Here is a 14,779-nt window from a genome sequence, read left to right as displayed (position 1 = left end):
CAGTAGGAGCCGGCAGAGGCTGACACAGACAACAAATACCGTCGCAGACCATGCTAAAAAAATCTTCTTAACAGTGTGGGGTGACCGTTCATTGGAAATAGGTAGCTGGTATGAGCTTACAGATGTGTCTGTATGCTTGTTCATACAGACATTTTGTTTGAGCACAACTGTGCAAACTACCTTTTCCATTGTTGATGACTGTGGTAGTTCAGCAGAAGTAGAACAAGGTGAATGAGAAAGTATTGTAGGAGAAATTGTGGACACAGAATTCAGTATTTTGGAGTTTGTGAATCTGGAAACCAATATGACTCGATGTGAAAATTGCAGAGCTTTCTGCTTCCAAAGTTACATGTCTGTTACGTGGACACATCACAGTTGAAATAGGAGCACAAAACAAGAAAATTCACATGGACCATGACGAATTCTGCAACCTATTAGGAATTGGTTTCAAAAGTACTTGGCCATGAAAAACTGCAGATTGATATGTGTGGCCAAGTCATGATAAATGTACAGTTTGTAAAGTCCATGTATGAGGCCAGAAGCAGTAGTGTGCCTGGTTTCCACAAACATGTGCACTCTAATTTTGAAATTGAGAAGGACAGTATGCCTTGTACTTCTACTGCCAGTGTTTGTGCTTTAAGCAGCAGTGAATGTGGTCATTCTAAAGCTGTGCAATCTGATGTTCACATTGAGAAGGACAGTGTGCCTTGTACTACTTCAGCTAGTGTTTGTGCTTTAAGCAGCAGTGAATCTGGACTTAGTAAATCTTTGCAGTGTGATGTCCACAGTGAGAAGGACAGTGTGCTTTGTACTCCTTGTACTAATGAGAAAGAGAGTGTAGATGTTCAAGACAATTTGAGGACATAGACTTGGATTTGGAAGAACTTGAGTGTTTGAATTGATAGGGGGCTGTTTCTTTCTTTCTTTTCTTTTTTGAAAGTTTATGATAAGGTGAAGTTGTATTAGTTGCAATGTATATATTTGCGAAATATAAGTACAATATAAGTACAGTGTGAAGTGAGTTACTTTTTTGTCACAGCTGTATATACTTATGTCTAACACAAGCTTTTTTCCACCCCGGAAGTTAATGTAGCACCATCTTGTATATGTTACATATTACCACGCTTGTTTTTACAGCATATTTTTAACCACTTCCCTTTTTTCTGTGCTTCTAATATGTAAAGCTGCTTTGAAACAATTACCAATTGTAAAAGCGCTATATAAATAAATTTGACTTGACTTGACGAGCGCTCTTCCCAGGTCCTGCAAAAAGTGCCTCCTCATGTAGTTGTCCCCCTGTCTCCAACATATTGTAGAAGATTGCCATGGGCCAGCGAGCTGTCTTTCTCCGGATTTTCTGGAATATCACAAAAAAGCATACACAAACATTTAGTATTACTGCTGACGTCCAGTGTTAGTTCAATTCTCTTTACATGGCATTTAGCTTAGAATAAAAAAAAAGTATTTTGAGCAATTATTTATTTATATATAAATATAAAATATATATTTATATAAATATGTATATATAAATATATATAACAATAATATATATATATATATATATATATATATATATATATATATACATACACATAAATAAATGCATAAAATACTTTTTTTTATTCTAAGCTATGGCATGTAAAGTGAATTGAACTATCACTGGATGTCATATATATATATATTACATATATTAGTAATATTATTATTATCATCATCATTTTTTTAGAATATATATATGTATTTCAATAAATAATTAGTAGCAAAGTAGCAAATACCTTATCAAGATTGTCCACTCCCCCTTTGGTCCTGTTGTATGGCAAGATCATTTCAGGTTTCCTGTCTTCTCTTTCGCTCACTGCTGCATCTTCTTGCACAGTGCTCATGAGAAGAACGTTTTTATTTTTTCTGGGGCAGTACGACACGATGGCGTGTGTTTCTGTGAAGGCGAACATAGATGAGAACTTAGCCCGGCCTCTTTGAATGGTCAGAGCAGTTGGCAGCTCTGGCTTGTTCCTTCGGATTGTTCCTATCATTCTCATTTTCTTGTTTAGGAGCTCTATGCCAAGAGCATATGAAGTAAAAAAGTTGTCACAAGTGACAATATGCCCTTGATAGCCATCCATCACTTCCAGGACTATTCTCCTTCCCAGGTTTCTTTCGTGTGGCATCCCTGGAGGTTTTCCTGTGTATACCTGCATGTTCAAACAGTAGCTCGAGTTTGCATCACAGGCTGCCCATATTTTAATGCCATATTTGGCAGGTTTTTTTGGCATGTACTGCTTTAAAGGACACCGGCCCCTGAATCCCACCAAGCTCTCATCAACTGTAATGTTGGTATCTGGTCTGTACATGAGAGGTAGTCTTGTCAGTTGTCATCCTAGTCAGTTGTTTGAATTTTTTCAGTGGCATGGTTGTACGGAAAATTGCCCTCCCCAACTCACTGTCCCATAAACTGGATGCAGATTTGTGGTGAGATTTTAAAACCCCAGCAAGAATTAGAAGTCCAATAAATGCTTGAATTTTATTACATTCAATATTAGACCAGTCTTCACCAAACACTCGTTGCCCCTCTAAATTTCTCATCTCAAGAATCTGTAACGGTGGTTCCCAACAACAATAATAAAAAAAAAAATGTCCGGCAGGAGGGAATCGAACCCGGGTCCTCAGTATGGTAACGCTAAGTACTAACCACGAGGCCACATTAGCACATATAACAAACTGCTCACAGTCCTAAGTTGATTCTTAGTCCCCAACACCTCGGGAAAAAAAAAAACAAATAAAATAAAATGTGTAAACAATCAGTTTAGTTCGGGCGCCAGACAAGTATGCACTTGCCACAAATAATAATAATAATATAATCACCTCGGATAAATAGAGAGAAAAAAAAATAAAATAACCATCCGTTACATAAATTTATATAATAAAGAAAAACGGAAAAGCAATAAATTTAATGCAACTTTGTCTTTTAATGAAATATAGTGTAAGTTGGACACTTCAAAAGAAGAAGATAATTTTAAATATAAAAAAAACACTGAATTACTATTCAATATAAATCAACTTTGCAAAACAACAAACAAAACAAATATGCAAACATCAGAGGGAAAAAATAAATAAAAATAATAATGTGGTGTATACGTATGTGAGAGTGACAGAGGGAGAGAGATGAAAGAAAAAATGTATATCTGTGATTAAAGCAACACTGACCAAGTCGGCAGCACGGGTGGTATCTAAGAGTGATTCGGGTCATCGACGTTGTCAGCCTTTTTTTTTTCCCTTTTTATACACCACCAAGCAGACGTTTTTGGAATATAGTACAAACTCCAATCCAGTCCCCAAACTTGAGTAAGAGCATTCACCGGCTGACGACAACGCCCGCTAGCGACAGGCTTAACAGGTAGCTGCACCCCACCTCCTCGCCATGATTCCCGGAAACGGTAACGTAAGATCTACCCGCAAGGACTGCCTCCAAAGGAAAACGCAACGTCTCTGGTCAGTTGAACGTGACATCAGTCTCTAAACCTCGCCCATATATACTTTCACCCTTCACCCTTAATTAATCCTTTCCTCCAATCCTAGAGCTCATAGATTAGGAGGCGTTGACAAAGAACATAAACGGAGGCAGAAAATATCTGTACTGCCACAAATCTTTTGTTGCATGGAGCTTTGAAAAAAAAGTTCAAAAGTAGATTTGATATCTTCAGCCCTTACACAGGCATACCTTGTTGGTCCAGGCGCATTTCTTCTGACCTCCTCTGCCTGTGCTCTCCTTTGTGTCCTTGTGTGAGGAGTTGAAGACCACAGTATTTCCCCGTTCTTGGAGAGGTAAGTTTCAGGGCCTTCTCTCTCCTCTGAATCCTCAGTGAAGTTTTGGTCAGCCTCTGTAAAATCTTCCTCTTCAGAGACTTGCTCATCTGGCTCTGTTCCCTCTTTTTCATCACTGTTATGTAGTAAATAAGCCAGGGTCTCCTGAGCAGTATATCTCTTAGCAATTGTGGAGAATGAACTGTGTACTGGGCTCAAAGTGGCAATATTTATACCCCAAGTTTTTGTTTTCATAAACAAATGCTGTGATTGGCTTTTTGTTTTCATAAACAAGTGCTGCAATACGCCTGAAGGTTACTAGGGAAGAATTCAATCCTTTGATCTTACTCTCTGTGTGTGCGTGTGTGTGTGTGCGCGAGTGTTCAAGAGAGAGAGACATAGTATGTGACTTTTAAATTTTGGACCCAATGTCTCCCCTTTATTTTATTCATTGATTTTATTTCACATATTCTCATATTTCTCTGTTACAGGCTCACCAGTCTAGTATTTACTTGTGTGTGTGTGTGTCAACAGATGCTGTGATTGGCTTCTTGATTTTATAAACAGGTGCTGCAATAGGCCTGGAGGTTACTAGTGAAGAATTCCATCCTTTGACCTTACTCTGTTGCGCGTGCTTGTTTGTGTGTGTGTGTGTTCAAGAGAGAGACATGGTGTGTGACTTTTGCATTTTGGATCCAATGTCTCCCCTTTATTTGATTCATTGATTTTATTTCACATATTCTCACATTTCTCTGTTACAGTTTCACCAGTCTCATATTTCCCTGTGTGTGTGTGTGTGTTATGGTTCAGCCTCACCGGTGAGGCATTTCGAATCTGGGAGCACATTGAGGAACAGTGCTGTCCTGTGAAGAAGTCCAAGGCAAAATAATGAAAACCAGGTTGGTTTGTCCACAAGGATAGAAAACAGAGTCACTGATGTCATGTATGTTGATTGGTTAAAAATCCTGATGATGCCACAGGGATTCCTTGGCATGTTGCGGCGGATCTCTCACGGGACAAAACAGGAACACAAGACAGAAAGACAGGGGAAAACAATTATACACAGACAGCTGAACAGCTGTTCCCTCAAAATAACAAAAGTGAGTAAACCCCTAAGTGAAAATGTCCAAATTGGGCTCAATTAGCCATTTTCTCTCCCCGATGTCATGTGACTTGTTAGTGTTACAAGGTCTCAGGTGTGAATGGGAAGCAGGTGTGTTAAATTTGGTGTAATCACTCTTACTCTCTCATACTGGTCACTGGAAGTTCAACATGGCACCTCATGGCAAAGAACCCTATAAGAAATTGTAGTCTGCCTCGACCCAGATTCCACTCCAAAGTATATTTTAGAATGAGCTTATCCCCAAAATAGCTTAATTATCATAGAGAAGAAGAAAGGCAACTGGTATATTGTTTATGTACCATTTATCAATTGTAGAATGAGAATGGGGGTGTCAATGAGGTGTAACAACTTTATTAACATACAGACCACAGCTGGTAAAACATGAGAAACTACATTTACATTTCAAGAGTGGCAAACTGTAAACAGGATAAAAGGTTTGAGATTTGGATGTTCTGTGTTCATTCCGACTCTGATGAACCCAAAGTGCTATGTGTACTTTGTCACTGCTACACTGGAATAAACTTCTTCAACGTCCTCATCATTTTTTCTTACATTGGCAAGCCAGCCAGGAGGGATTTCCAATAAAGTGGGGAAAGGTAAGAAAAACTGTTTTCTGTTTTTTATGCTGGTTTTTGTCAGGGAACCCCCTCATTTAAAAAAAAATCTAGAAAGGAAATTTTAAGGACAGAAGAGAATTGTTTCTCTTCGGAGAACGGAAACAAAGTGCTTAAGTTTAAAGTTTCTAAAGTAAGTGAAACTTGGTGTTAGTCTCTTATAATTCTGTTAAGATTCTAAAGTAATTGAATCAACCCAACGCAGTGTGGTGACAGAATTGTATTAGAATTGTTTCTAAAGTAGTTGAAACAAAGTGGTAAGTTTCTAACGTAACTGAAACTGAGTGTAGAGTTTTTATAATTCTGTTAAGATTCTAAAGTAACTGAACTGAATTGACCCAATGCAGTGTGGTCATATATATATATATATATATATATATATATATATATATATATATATAATGTCACACGACCGCGGTGGCGCGATTGTCATGCCGACCGTAACAGCCCTAACTTTATCAAAAAGTAACAATCCCAACTATGTCTTCAGATAGTTTACAAAATATATCTGACGCAGCTCTCCGTGTACGCGCTTTGGATGAGTACACAATTATTCTCCTCACAGCGCGTGCAAGTTCTCTTTTGCGTCTTACAGTTGAATGTTTAAAGTGGCAACTGGCAAGGTTTAAATGAGTTTAGTTTAAACAGTAGCAACGTGAGATGTTCAGGTCTCACCTGCACTCGCGTGCTATCAAAACCCGGGTGATGATGGCGTGAATGACATACGGCTCATTCATTGAACATTTGTTTATAGTGATTACCGTAGTTTGCTCCACATCTGATTTTCTATAACCAAACCAGTTCCAAATTGTGAAGGGAACTCTTCGCTTAATAACAAGCTGCTCCTCAGCCTCACGTCTTTCGTCATGCTTGTTTTAACTCCACACGTGAACAGTGAATCGGTCACGAAAATACGTCAACAACTAGACTTATCGTAATTATCGCGAGGAGACAAATTTTTATCGTGAGGAGAATTTTCAACGGTATTTATCGCAAGCGATTATATCGCCCATCCCTAACGCAAAGTGATTCTGGGAAATTTAAAACAATAACCCGAAGCTGTGTAGTTTTTCCCAACGTACTGAGGCATTGTTTTAAATTTGATAAACTTACGCTGAAGGGGTAATTTCTACAAATAATTACCTAGCTAGTAAAACAATATGGAAAGAAGAAAAGATCAGAATGCAGAATGAGATTGCATTTCTTAAAACTAACAAAGACATGCTTAAATCATCTGTGGAAAAATTGGCCAGCAGTTTGGAGGAAACGAAGACAGCTTGTGAGTTTATGATCAAGAATGGCATAGCTAAAAAAACACCAGTAAGACATTGTTAGGTGTCACGTTGTGTAACCCAGTTCCAGGAATGCCAGATTTGCAGGAACATGGCTCTGAGGGTTGGGAAAGAGATTCTCAGTCATTCAGTAGTCAAGACTCTGACTGTACATTTAGATTTCCTATGGCACCAGTTCATACTACAACAACTATGCATGCTATTGAAGGAAGGGAACAGCAAATTACCATTACCATAGTCAGAGGATTTAATCCAACTGAACTAGAAACTCTGATCAAGAATATTGGGAAATTTTATCCTGCTAAACAAGATCCATTAGATTTTCTGAAAAACTTGGAGGAATATGCAGAGATTTACTAATTTACAGACGGTGATGCATGTGTGTTGTTAACAATGTGCCTGCCTGACACTTTGTCTGGAGCCTTAACTCGGAAAGTAAAGGACAGAACTGCAATTAAGTCAGATAGGAAACAGGCACTGCTTGAAGTTTTAGGTGTGTTGTCAGTTAATTGGGATAAAATATCTGAGATGCACATGAGGAAAGGAGAGCACCCAGCAGTTTTCAGAACAATTATTGGAGGTGTTTAAAACTTTCAGTGGCAATTCTGATATCACTAAGAATGATGTCAAGTTTCAAGTCTGCCTTGATTAACAAATGTGACCCACTCACTCGTTCTGCTGTGTCAATGTTTGTGACACCATTCTCTGAGTATAATGACATTATTGCTAAAATGACACAGTTTTACAACAATAATGCGAATGCAAATAATCAAATAAAAGATGCCAAATCTAGACATCCAGTTGCTGCCTTTGGCAAAAGAGAATGTTCTAGATTATCTGATGGTTTGCATCATAGACCAAGGAGATTTGCAAGAGTAAATTCAGAAGGTGTTATTCTTTGCTATGCATGTGAAAGAGATGGTCACATTGTAAGGCATTGTTTGGAGAAAAGAAGGGAAGATCAGGAGGTTGTTTTAAATGTGGAAAAGCTGGTCACATCGTTAGACATTGTCAAGACAATGAGAGATCTCTTAAAAGATTTGTCTGTCATGCATGTGGAAGGGATGGTCACATTGCAAGGCATTGTTTGCAGAAAAGAAGGAAAGATCAGGAAGTTGTTTGTTTTGCATGTGGAAAGACAGGACACAAGGCAAGAGAGTGTCACTTTTCACATAAAAGAAAGGTGGGCTATCACGATCTGCTTAAGCAAATAGACAATTTAGAAATCCAGTTGGCACTGTTGAAAGGAAATAAAGAAGAAGACATTCACACTTTGCCAGACACATCACTGCATGAACGACATGACTGTAACTCAGTCACAAGCAGATGCTGATGTTAATTAGAATTGTTTATGATAGTAGTACATTTTCAAAAGAATGGTTACTATCAAAAGGGGGGTGATTCTTTATAATTTATGAAAAATGTTTTATTGGCATTGATATGTAAATGTAATAAGAAATAATTAATGTAATAAGGAATGTTTTAATGGCATTCATCTTAAAATGAATTTAAGACATTACTGATGTTTGATGTTTTGAGATGAAATGTCTGTGACTTTGATGTGTAAATGTGGAAAGATTCTTGTGGCGGAAAGGGGGGCAACCTTTTCTGAATATTGTTTCAGATATAAGCATCAAGATGTTTTTGTCTGAAATGTGTAAACTCCTGGAGACAGATCATCTGGTAATTTGAAGGATGAGAAGGCCAGTGGATACAGGTGATTTTCTCAAGAAAATGTTTTTGAATGTGAAAAGATTCTTGTGGGGGAAGGGGGGGCAACCTCTTCATTTTGATTCTTGTTTCAGATATATGCATTGGGATGATTGTCTGGAATGGGTAACATCTGGGAGAAAGATGATCTGGTCGTTTGAGGAACGAGAAGGCGAGTTGATCCAGTGGAGCCATGGGACATTCTCAAAAAAAAGAACAATGATCCATGATCCAGAAACCTTGAGATTTCCAGACCTGCAAGATCCAGAACCCCAGGCCTAAAAGTTCTAGAAACCCTGAGAACCACCATGGGATGAATGAAACTGATGGAGTGACACAGACTTGAACAACAACAGTGACTGCTTCTTTTAGAAGGACTTATAGTCCAGGTGGAAAAGAACAGACAATGAGAAGAGAAACAAAAGAAGATCAAACAGCTTCAGAGACTATGGACAGACGTCCTTCCACCTAGATGGAAAACAAGTGGGCAAAAGAAAATACCCACAAGAAATGCACAATGACAGACTCACTGCACATGACACTAGAATGAGACAAATATATGCATACTTGGATGCATAAAATGTATTATTGAATGCTGAACGCACACACTGAGAAAATGGACACAATGAAAAAGCGTGCACACACACACGCACACATTATATTGTCTATTGATTTTTGAAAAAAAAACTAAACAATTTGTTATTATTACTGATGCTAAGGAAAGATTATGAAAGCCCAACAAAGTTTTGAAGAAAAAAACAAAAAGACACGATTTTGTCAAAACAAATGCACGTCGGAGACTTAGCTATTGCCTATTCTGGTTTCATTTGGGATTTAACCTTTAACCCCTTACCAGTAACCCCCACTTTTGGCCAGGTAGTGAAAAATTACATACCCAAAATAAAATGGTTGCTGCTAACAAGTCCTCCAGACTACACACAAAAACAAGGTATCATTTGAAAGCTGACACTTGATAGTTTACTATAAAAGATTCAGAATTACTCTAGCAATTACTAATAGAGAGATAAAAAAGCTCAAACACAATTGATATATATAATTGTTTATGGAAATGAAAAATGCAAAAGGCAGACACATAGGGGCCTGGAAACATAAGCAATATATGTTTAAAATTTGAAATGAAAAATGAATTTTTTACAATAATTTATTTCAGTGCATGTCTAGGCACCTTTCCAAAAAGGCCACTTGGAGATGCCAAAGGGACACTTGGTAACCACCTTTAACTGTGAAGTATAAGAAGTCTATTTGATCATTTCCATACATTTTATCATTCCAATATGACAAAGCAAAATTTATATACTATATCTGATATATTTTTTTTACTCTTAAAAGTTTAGAAAAATGCAATCCATGGATCATTTACATACAGAAATATACAGCCATACTACCCTGTTGTTGCCCTGATGGCACATTTACACAATCATATATTTTATATTCATATTCCAAGGATCATTTACATACAGCAACATATAGCCATACCCAACTTGTTGTTGCCCTGATGGCAGATTAACATCAGTTTACAATTTTTCTATTCAAAAGCAAAGGATAATTTACACAAAGCAATTTCCCATCATACCCACTCTCTTGTTACCCTTATTGAACATTTACACCAGCAGCTAATGACCAAGACTGCAATCAAGACGCTTGGATACAGCACTCTCCTCCGAATAATCCACATTTTCTTCATCACTGCTTCGCATAAATTCTTCCAATGCAGAAACAGGAGAAAACAACTTCTGTGCACAACGCTGATCCATGGCTGACGAATGTGAGTGCTAGTGGGCAGCAGGTGTGTCTCCCTTATATTTGCGTCACGCCAGCGGGGGGGGGGCGCGCGCTATTTTTCCTGGAAGCAAATTGTTCCGCACACTAAACAACAATGTATTACACGTGAGATTATGCAAATCAACACATTGGCGTAATCGTTATTGCATAGGCTAACGTTACATGACAACACAATAGTTTGGCCATTGCTGTCTTTTTACTTTTTTTCCCACTTACGTTTGCCTGTGCGTAATCACACGTCACTAAAAGCGCCTGTCCACTTTTGTACATGTATATGTGTCCAGTTTTCATCGGACATCTTCTGGGCTGTTCTCATTCATTTACAGACACTCTACTAAATAAAGTTATATGTCATTGAATAAAGCGCTAGATGTGGACAGTTCGTCGAATAAACATGACAGCGCACCCGTGAATAGCGCTTACAGGATATAAACAATAGAAGTTATATCTATTTTTATACCAGTTTGCATGCTTTTGGACAAATATTTACTATGGAAATCGTGTATTGGACTCTTCCCATGGAAAAAACGTCGATGTCACCATTATACTGCCAAACATTACAGTTCCACGACACAAAAAGGTAAGGACGCCCCCTCCCTTTTGTTGTCTTAGGAAATTGTTCACGGTCATACAGAATAACAAAAAACTACTATAAAGTTATCTTGATTGCAGTGTTGGGGAAGCTACTCTGAAACTGTAGTTTGACAAGCTACAAGCTACTCATAAATTAAAGTAGTTAAACTACTGTCAAGCTACCCTTTTGAAAAAGTAGCTACACTACAAGTTACTATCAAAAAGTAGCTAGCTACTTTAAAACTACTTTGATTTTTTTCTTTAAATGACAGCTTATTACAAATAACTGGATAACTGTTCATGAAGAATGTTTAAGTAAGATGTTTGGAGTTTAAAACAAAGCAACGGACTACAATTATGATTTCAAAGCGTACTGTTTTATTTTGTAAACTATATCAAAAGATACAATACTCAAATGTAGCTTATATCTCACACTGACTCTCTTTGCATGCTTTATATATAATAGCATACATTCAGAATTTTAATATAAATTTTGTTTTTCATGCTACGAGAGGACCGACCACCAATTGCACTCTGCAGTTTCAGAAGTGATTTCTACATATAAATGCAGGATTCATGCTCAAAATTGCTACCATAACACGAGACAAAAATATGCAATAATAAGAATAAGCAATGTAAATGCAGACTAGAAAAACATTAGAATTTTTGTATCAATATTTTTGAAATTCTATTCCAGTTATTTGTTATTAATTACTTAATCTTAAATGTCTCACTATACATTGATTCTTATTATGGTGGAGCCGTTGTTTACACATTACATCTGCACTTTATTATAACACCCTCACTGATTTCAGAGGCACCCTCAATGATTTGATTCTGGAACCGGACCTGCACGTAAACCGAACCGGAACTTAAATTGGATACACAGAAAAATGCAGGTTAAACTCACAGCACATGCAGTGATAAAGCTTTGAGATGAGAATCATGTGCTTCTCGCCTGAACATTCTTATATCAGAGCAACCGATTTTATTAGATAAGTCTTTGCCGTGTGATAAGCGCACTAAGCTATGTTGCAATTTTGTTTTCTGTTCAGTTGACGGATGCTTTGTCCTTACATAACCATCAAGCGATCTCTTCTCGATGAACTGCCGATGAACTGATAAAGCCGCAAGATGCATGATATAACAATAGATGGCGGTAATGCACAATGTTAGTTTGTGATCTGAAGACGAGCTCGTCAGAACGCAAAACGGAAAGTAGCTTTTACCTTTTGGTCGCGCTACACCGATACTTGCTGGAAAATGTAGTTAACTACAGGAAAAGCTACACTGTTTTAAAAGTAGCTGAACTACATACAAGCTACTGAATAATGTAGTTAAACTAGTAGCGCCGCTACATGTAGTTAACTACTCCCCAACACTGCTTGATTGTATAATGCTTGTACAGGTTGAATCATCATTCTTGTATCTTTCACACAACTTGATAAATTTCACTTAACTTGATCATTTTACTTGATAAAAGGTATTGTAAACAAGCGATCAATGTAAACAACGTCACACGTGAGGCTGTCTTCCCAATAGAGAACGGGAGGTGTAATCTGTGAAAATTGAGTGTTTGTGATGCTTCTTGTGGGCCAAGAGCATCAAAGGGGGGACTATAAGAAATTGTAGTCTGCCTCGACCCAGATTCCAGTCCAAAGTATATTTTAGAATGAGCTTATCCCCAAAATGGCTTAATTATCATAGAGAAGAAGAAAGTCAACTGGTGTATTGTTTATGTACTATTTGGTTGATCAAATCCTGAGCAAATGGTAATCAATTGTAGAATGAGAATGGGTGTGGGACACAGAGAACCATGTCAGACAATGAGGTGTCACAACTTCATTAACATAGAGACCACAGCTGGTAAAACATGAGAAACTACATTTACATCAGGAGTGGCAAACTGTAAACAGGATAAAAGGTTTGAGATTTGGATGTTCTGGGTTAATTCCGACTCCGATGAACACAAGGTGCTACATGTACCTTGTCACTGCTACGCTGCAATAAACTTCTTCATCGAGATCTTCAACGTCCTCATAATTTTTTCTTACAACCCTCTGAGGATCTAAAAAAAGAATTGTTGCTCTACATAAAGATGGCGTAGGCTATAAGAAGACTGCCAAGACCCTGAAACTGAGCTGCAGCACGGTGACCAACACCATACAGCGGTTTAACAGGACAGGTTCCTCTCAGAACAGGCCTCGCCATGGTCGACCAAAGAAGTTGAGTGCATGTACTCAGCGTCATATCCAGAGGTTGTGTTTGGGAAATAGACGTATGAGTGCTGCCAGCATTGCTGCACAGGTTGAAGGGATGGGGGGTCAGCCTGTCAGTGCTCAGACCAAACGCTGCATCAAATCGGTCTGCATGCCTGTCGTCCCAGAAGGAAGCCTCTTCTAAAGATGATGCACAAGAAAGCAGTTTGCTGAAGACAAGCATGTCCTGTGGTCTGATGAGACCAAGATTATTTGGTTCAGATGGTGTCAAGCGTGTGCGGCGGCAACCAGGTGAGGAGTACAAAGACAAGTGTGTCTTGCCTACAGTCAAGCATTGTGGTGGGAGTGTCATGGTCTGGGGCTGCATGAGTGCTATCGGCACTGGAGAGCTACAGTTCAATGAGGGATCCATGAATGAGCAGAGCATGATCCCCTCTCTTCGGAGAATGGGCCGCAGGCCAGTATTCAAACATGATAATGACCCCAAAGACACATCCAAGACAATAAATATACAGATACTGTATATTTATCAGGTAGTTATTTAGGTTTACCCAGATAGTCAGTCCTGTCCATTCAGTATAGATTGGGATAGTGAAATAATTCAGCTGTCAAAATATGGGAATGAGAATGATGTCGAAGACTGCTCAGATGAAGATTACGTGCCACCTTTATGTTTGTGGTATGTTCTTTTATTGTTTAGGAATTAAACAACAACAACAAAAAAAAGTGACATTTATTTCAATGTTGATACAGCAAATGCTAAAAAGTTTGTTTACAGTTTTTCCAGAGTGAGTGGTTCACCCAGTTTTCCTTTCAACATCGATGAGCTTCATGTGATTGGGCTTGGTGAAACTGTGCAAGACAAAATTGATTGTACCAAGTCTGATATTGAGCCCTTCACCGAGCAGGAAAATTATCTTTTATGAGGATAATCTTGCAGGAAAGCATGCCTCTATTATCTATGATGACAATTTGAAACTGCTTGCAAATGTTTTTTTCAGTTTCTATTGAAGGTGTGTAATTACAAAGATCACACCCTTAATATAAAATGTGATGCTTCTCCACCCTTTACAATGAAACATTACATCAAGAGAAACTGCTACAATCTTACAATGGGTAATATTCCTGGTTTTCTTGTAACTATTAATTCAGAGTAGTTTAAAGGGGCTCTATGTAGGAATGACACCCAGTGGTTGAAATAGGTACTGCAGTCCAAATTCAAAATATTGTTTGCCCCGCCCCCTCGTTCAGAGACGCGGGTGGCCAAGGATACGCATCAAGAGGGAGTGCAATTGACAATGAAAGCCGAGGAGACTTAAACACTGTAAGCTGATAAGTTGATTCATCTGTGTTTTAAAATGCTGTTGTTCATAAAGATTATTAGATGGATCCAGAGGTTTTAGGTCAAGTAGAATCTGCGATTCTCTGACCCAGTTTGTTTGCTGGTTTCCATGTTATGTCGAAAAACTATTGGATAAACTGCAGCACGCGGTTTCACACAGACCAAAACAAAAACAGACATTCTGACATGGAACACACATTTCAAAGTAGAATATCTGGCTGTAGCATCGATTTTCTGAGAAACAAGTAGGTGAACGTAGCATGTTTCCTAAATATCTGCTAACATATTGGGGTATTTTTATG

General features: G+C 38.1%; 1 pseudogene; it reads right to left on the bottom strand.

Annotated features, from left to right (window-relative positions):
* Window positions 1-971: 971 nt before the first annotated feature.
* On the bottom strand, window positions 972-2,631 carry LOC137016390 (piggyBac transposable element-derived protein 4-like; annotated as a pseudogene).
* Window positions 2,632-14,779: the final 12,148 nt, after the last annotated feature.

The sequence above is a fragment of the Chanodichthys erythropterus genome, unplaced genomic scaffold (assembly GCF_024489055.1).
Source record: "Chanodichthys erythropterus isolate Z2021 unplaced genomic scaffold, ASM2448905v1 ctg000470_np12, whole genome shotgun sequence".
NCBI classification, from domain to species: domain Eukaryota; kingdom Metazoa; phylum Chordata; class Actinopteri; order Cypriniformes; family Xenocyprididae; genus Chanodichthys; species Chanodichthys erythropterus.
This window is presented reverse-complemented; position numbering and strand designations above follow the sequence as displayed.